Source organism: Triticum urartu, chromosome 2A, assembly GCF_056163025.1.
Source record: "Triticum urartu cultivar PI428250 chromosome 2A, HENAU_Tu73, whole genome shotgun sequence".
In the NCBI taxonomy this organism is placed as follows: domain Eukaryota; kingdom Viridiplantae; phylum Streptophyta; class Magnoliopsida; order Poales; family Poaceae; genus Triticum; species Triticum urartu.
The window spans coordinates 569,140,551-569,147,465 of NC_141874.1; the positions used below are offsets into that span (position 1 = coordinate 569,140,551).

The 6,915-nt window shown below is 48.6% G+C and overlaps 1 long non-coding RNA gene across 1 annotated transcript; it reads right to left on the bottom strand.

The window, feature by feature from the left end:
- LOC147985959 (uncharacterized) lies at positions 1-3,416 on the bottom strand. Its single transcript, XR_015616962.1, has 2 exons — positions 1,515-3,416; positions 1-272 (listed from the first exon to the last, which is right to left on the bottom strand). It is a non-coding gene; the product is annotated as an uncharacterized LOC147985959 (long non-coding RNA).
- Between the last annotated feature and the right edge of the window lie 3,499 nt (positions 3,417-6,915).

Consider the following 6,915-nt stretch of genomic DNA (forward strand, 5'->3'; position numbering starts at 1 on the left):
TAAGGGAAAGAGATACATAGTTGGCTTACAATCGCCACTTCACACAATTACATGAATAAAGCATTACATCAATCAGATACAAACAAGGTCCGACTACGGAACCCAAAATAAAATAAGACTACCCCAAAAGCGACACAGATCCCCGATCGTCCCAACTGGGCTCCACTACTGATCAACTGAAAAACGGGAACAACATGACGAACACGAAACTTCAACGAGCTCCTCCTTGAGCTCGGTTGTGTCACCTGCACGGTCTCATCGGCACCTGCAAACTGGTTTTGGAAGTATTTGTGAGTCACGGGGACTCAGCAATCTCACACCCTCGCGATCAAGACTATTTAAACTTATAGGTAAGGTAAAGGTATGATGTGGAGCTGCAGCAAGCGACTAGCATATATGGTGGCTAAACATACGCAAATGAGAGCGAGAAGAGAAGCCAAAGCACGGTCGAGAATCTATCATCAAGAAGTGATCCTAGAACAACCTACGTCAAACATAACTCCAACACCGTGTTCACTTCCCGGACTCCGCCGAGAAGAGACCATCACGGTTACACACGCGGTTGATGCATTTTAATTAAGTTAGGGTTTAGGTTTTCTACAACCGGACATTAACAAATTCCCATCTGCCCATAACCGCGGGCACGACTTTCGAAAGTTCAAATCCTTGCAGGGGTGTCCCAACTTAGCCCATCACAAGCTCTCACGGTCAACAAAGGATATTCCTTCTCCCAACACAATCCGATCAGGCTCGGCATCCCGGTTACAAGACATCCTCGACAATGGTAAAACAAGTCCAGCAAGACCGCCCGATGCGCCGACATCCCGATAGGAGATGCACATATCTCGTTCTCAGGGCAACACCGGATAAGCAATCCATACAACTAAAACCAGCCCTCGAGTTTCCCCGAGGTGGCGCTGCAAGGGGCTCTAGTTTGGACCAACACCTAGACAAGCATTGGCCCGGGGGGGTTAAAATAAAGATGACCCTTGGGATGCGCGACTCCCAGGGGAAAAAGGCTAGGTGGCGAATGGTAAAACCATGGTTGGGCCTTGCTGGAGGAGTTTTATTCAAAGCGAACTGTGAAGGGGTTCCCATTATAACCCAACCGCATAAGGAACGCAAAATCCTGGAACATAACACCGATATGACGGAAACTAGGGCGGCAAGAGTGGAACAAAACACCAGGCATAAGGCCGAGCCTTCCACCCTTTACCAAGTATATAGATGCATTAATTAAATAAGAGATATTGTGATATCGCAATAAAATAACCATGTTCCAACATGGAACAAACTCCAATCTTCACCTGCAACTAACAACGCTATAAGAGGGGCTGAGCAAAGCGGTAACATAGCCAAACAACGGTTTGCTACGACAAGGTGGGTTATAGGCTTGGCTTAACAATATGGGAGGCATGATAAGCAAGTGGTAGGTATCGCAGCATAGGCATAGCAAAAGAGCGGGCAACTAGCAAGCAAAGATAGAAGTGATTTCGAGGGTATGGTCATCTTGCCTGAGATCCCGCAAGGAAGAAGAACGAGTCCATGAAGAAGACAAACGGACGTAGCCAACGTATCCTCACAAACACAACGTTACCGGATTACCGAGAAGAAGTACACCGGAAAGAAAGAAAACAACATAGTGAACAAACATCACATAAGCATGGCACGATGCGCAAACAAGTATGATGCATGTCCGGTATAATGAGGCATGGCATGACAAAGTGCACAAACAATCCTACAAATTAAGTGGAGCTTAAGATGCAACTCCGTTGCATATTGACGAAACACCACGACAAGTTATTTAGTTCGATCTTGTTTATGTACCCAACAATATTAAATGTTGTTAAACATGGCAAGAGGGTGAAGCAAATGAAAACTACCTATCTAGGCAAGTTTAAATGAGGCCGGAAACAACGAACAACAATTCCGGTAAATCCCCATATGCATATTTTGGTTATGGTACTGTTCTTCCCTAAACACAATTTTAGAGTTATTAAACATGCAAAGTAAAGCCATCATGTTAAACTAGGCATTTTCTACCCCATTTACATATAAAGTTTATTAAATTCCGAGTTACGGTTATTTAGTTATGAAATAAATCGTTTTAGCAAGTTATTTAAGCAAATGTAAACAAACAACATTTTAAACATTTTAAACATAGATGAAAGTTGCATATTATTAAACTAGATGAAAATCTAAGCAAGTTCCATATTAAGTTTGTTTTAGTCCGATGCACGGTACAACAGTTATTAAATGCATGATGCTTGGGGGGTTTTCTGCAAAACTGTTAATTCAGGAAAATAGCTAAAATCCTTCGGCAGGAAAAACAAATATTGGGCTGAAAACGTAGGCGGCTGGGCGCTCACCAAGGCCCAAGGCTTGAGTCGGTGGAGGCGTTGGGCTACTGCTGGACAGGGACAAAGCCCACTAGGCCAGGTCAACGGGCGCAGTCACTCGTTCCTGAACAGAACGAGAAGCAGGACCGGAGGCGTTCATCCTCCTCTGAACGCAGGGGAGGTAGCGGCGCGAAGCAGAGAAGCAACAGAGGAACCTGGCGGGGCGAGGGACCATGGGAACCGGCCAGATCCAAGGCAAGGGCGGTGGTGGAAGGTGACGGCCGGGTCCGGCAGAGCTGGGGCCTTGAATCGGGGCCGCGGTCAACGCGTGGCTGCACCGAGCGAGCTGTTGCTGCTCGATACTGAAGGAAAACGCAGCGGTAGGTACAGGGACTTGGCGAGGCGGAGGAGGCAGGGCTTGTCGATGGCATGGCCGGATGCGGAGGTCCGCCTGCTGCGGTGGCTCGAGGAAGAGACGACGGAGGGGCGCGGTTCCAGGCACAGGACGGCGACGAGGGAACTTGGGGCTCCACGAGCGGCGATGAAAAAGGACTTGACGTCCAGGACTTGAAGCTTGAAATGGCGGCGCCATGGCAGGGTGGCCTTGGTGGCAGACGTCGTCGGCGGGGTCAAGGGGTTGTGCTCGCGCATCAGGCACGCGAGGAGGTAGCTGCCTCGGACGTGACTTGCGGGGGCATGGACCCAAGCATGGGGAGGCGAAGCAGGGGTCCGACCGCTCGAATCGGAGGCGACGAAGAGAGATGGGGTGGCCGGCATCGTTCCTATAACAGAGCAGGGGAAAAGGGGGGTGAGGAACAGCAGGGAAGAAGAAGAAGCAAGAGAGCACGGAAGGAGGCATAGGCGGACGAGGCCGTGGCCTCGATCCACCCTGGATCGGGCGCTGGCTGGCTACGGGAGAGATCGAGCGTGGGGGCCTGGCTGTGGATCCATTTGACAGGGGGAGGTGGCTGGATGGATCGGGAGGAGCTGGTTGTTGGCTCGATGGGGAAAACAAGGACGGAGGAGGCGGCTTCGGTGGATCAGGCAGGGGAGATCCCGAGGGGGATTTGCAGTGGCGGCGCGCAGGAGGATGGGACAAGGTTCCGGATTTTTAGGGTTGGACCTTGTGTATTTATATGGCAGGTGGATTAAGTTGGGGGCTATCGGATCCCTCCGATCATAATCGGGCGATCGAGAAATAAATAGTTAGGAAGTCCAAATAGGAAAAAGGAGATGTTTTGAAGATGTTTGGGGATGTTCTGAGTCCAACGGTGACAACTCCCCGAGTCGGGTTCGGGACAACTTTCGGACGCGCGCGCGAGGAGGGCCGCGGGCATAACCGAGAGAGGTTAGGTTGGGCCTGGCGGTAAGTACCGGGTCTGTGTAGACAGACTAGAGAGGAAAGAGAGGGAAAGCCCGGCGACTGTTTCCCGAGACCGAAAACGTCCGATGAAAAGACCGGCTATACTGCCGCTATAGTTATACGTTGGGCTATCAAACGAACTCCGAATGCAATGAAACTTGGCAGGCGGCCTACCTACAACATAACAACACCACATGCCAACTTTCAACCCATTCCGAGAACATTTTCCGTCCACTTATAAAATATTATCTCGGACATGCCGCGAGCGCGTGCAAGTGTGGTTGGGCTTAGAACAAACAACGGATGGAACTGGGGGAACCTGGACGGATGCAAGTTTTGAAAACACGGTGATGCAATGCATATGACGCAATGACAAGATGCAACACGCAAGTGAATGACATGGCAACGACGACGAATAACTGGAAGACACCTGGCGCAACGGTCTCGGGGCGTCACATCCCGGACCATTCTCTTTCCCTTGACATGCTTGTCCACCATACTGGCGATCATAGGGGCGGTATCTTTAGCCACGAACCCATGAATCCATCTGTCAGTCCAGAAGAGTACTTTGCTGCCCTCTCCAACCTTGATGTGAACCAAGCTATCGAAGACAACCTTGGCCTCCCTGTCCACCATGAGGTGTAGCCCTTGCCAGGGCCAAGAAGGCTCTGTCCTTCTGAGCCACTCCCAGTGAACGCGCATGGCCAAACCTTGGGTCTTTAGATTCTTAACTCCCAGCCCGCCAAAGTTCTTTGGTCTGCAGATGGTGTGCCAGGCTACCAGGCACTGCCCGCAATTGACACCCTCTTTCCCGGCCCAGAAAAAAGCTCGCATTCATTTGTCCACTTCTTTCAGCACCCATTGTGGCGCTTTCATAACGAGCATATGATGTATGGGACGGGCCGCAATGACGTTGTTGACAAGCACAAGTCTCCCGGGTCTCTGAATCAGGTCGTGTTGCCAAGCGGGGATGAAGCTTTTGACCTGATCAAGCATGGGTTGCCATTGAACTTTGGTGAGCTTGTGGATGTTGAGTTGCAACCCTAGATATTTGCATGGGAACTGCCCAATTTGATAGTTAAATAGCTGCTGCACTCTCTCCGAATCCCATTGATGTCCTTGGATCAGAGTTGCAGAAGTTTTGCGATAATTCACTCGTAGGCAGGAAGCGTGTCGAAAGACATGTAAAACTTCTTTGATGCAAATGAGATCCGGCTCCGTAGGGCGTACAAAAAGTGCGACGTCATTGGCGAAAAGAGAGAGCCTTTGATTTGCCAACACGTCGTTGAAGGAGGACAAAACCCCGACTGCTGCAGCCTTGCAGATCAGGGCCGAGAGGGCATCCATCGCCATGACAAAGAGGAGCGAGGAACTGGGGTCTCCCTGGCGTGGCCCGTGAGCGTGGTCAAACCTCATTCCATGGTTCCCGTTGACAATGACTCTTGTAGATGCAGTCTGCAGCAAGATTGCAACCCACTTTCTGAAGTTGTTGCCAAATACCTTGGCTCTCAGAACTTCAAACAAGAATGGCCATGATATGGTGTCGAACGCCCGTGATATGTCTAGCTTCAAAAAGACAGTTGGCGTCCTGCGGGCATGCATCTTCCTTGCCACTTGCTTAAACAAGAGGAAGTTATCATGCTGGCTTCTCCCTCGTATGAAAGCGGACTGGTTAACATTGACAAGCTCCGGTAATCTTCTTCTCATTCTCTTGGCCATCATCTTGGAAAAGAGTTTGCCGAAGCTATGGGGGAGACTGATCGGGCGGTAGTCACCCACTTCCTCCGCATCACTACGCTTGGGGATGAGCACCATGAGAGCTCTGTTAAGTTTTGCGAAGCCATGACCATCTCCCATATACAGCTTCAGAATGCCAACCATGATGCCACCCTTAATGATAGGCCAAGCCCTTTGGTAAAAAGCTCTGGTAAATCCATCCGAACCCGGCGCCCGGTCCGGTGGCAGCTCCTTGATCACCTTCCAAACCTCCTCTTCGGTGAAGATTTCCTCTAGCTCGTGGAGATCTGTAGTGTGCATACCAAGGGCGTCCAGGTCAAGTGTGAAATCGCGTGCCTGATCTCTACCTAGAAGCTCCTAAAATGAAGAAGTGAATGCTGCCTCGATGAGGGCTTGATCGGTGTGTACCTCGTCTCCTACCTTGATTCGCGGAATAAAGTTTTTTGTTCTCCTGCCTTTGGCGAAAGCTTGGAACAGCTTCGTGTTAGCGTCACCTTCCTTTACCCATCTCATTCTGGAGCGCTGGCGTTCAATGGTCCGCTCGAGTGAGGCCAAGCCCAACAACGCCAGCTTGAGAGTACAACGCAGCCAAAGCTCCTGATCTATGAGGATGCGATCTTGAGGCAGCGGCCTAGAGCGGCGCCCTGGGGCCTCCCCGTGGTGCGTCTCGGTTGGCATTTGCTATTCCAATGACGCAGAGGACGGCGGCGCCAGCCGGGGCGGTGAACGGGTACTGGATGCAATTGTGAATCGGCTGAGTACACTGGTCAAACTAGCAGAAGGGTATTTTGGTCCACTATTTTATGCATATATTATGTCAATCATTTGTAAGTATCGTTTTTGTGTGAAAGAGTGGCTAAAAATCAAAGTGCAAAGTAAAGAGTGGTAAAGGATCAATTACAATGTAAGGAGTGGCAAAATATCAAAGTGCAAAGTAAATGGTGGGTAAAAATTAAAAAAACCAGTTGTTTGTTCCCTTTGGCTCTCTACACTTGGGATGTAAACATGTAGTCTGCCTTTCGGTGCAATGGCAGATGAGAGGAGCAATTCTAGAGTCTCCTGTTTAGCGCCTTTTTGCTTTTTGAAATTTGTGAAGATTTTGTAATTCTTAAATAATTTTTAAATTCGGCATTTTTCAAATTCGCGGACAAATTAAGTTCGTGATTTTTTTAAAAAATTCATGAAAATTTTATAAATTTATTGACATTTTCAATTAACAAGCTTTTTTAATTCATGAACATTCTCGAAATTCACAAAATGCACGTTTTCCAAAATTTGTGAATATATTTATTCTGGAATTTTTTAAATATGTGAACATTTTTAAATTGGTAAAAAAATCCAAATTTATGAATAATTTTACAGTTTATGGAATAAAATATGATTTTGTTTGCAATATATTGTTTAACGTCAAAACTGGTAGTCGATATTGTTGGGGCCGAAAGCTGCAAAAAATTTCAACTCACGCGAGTTTCCTTC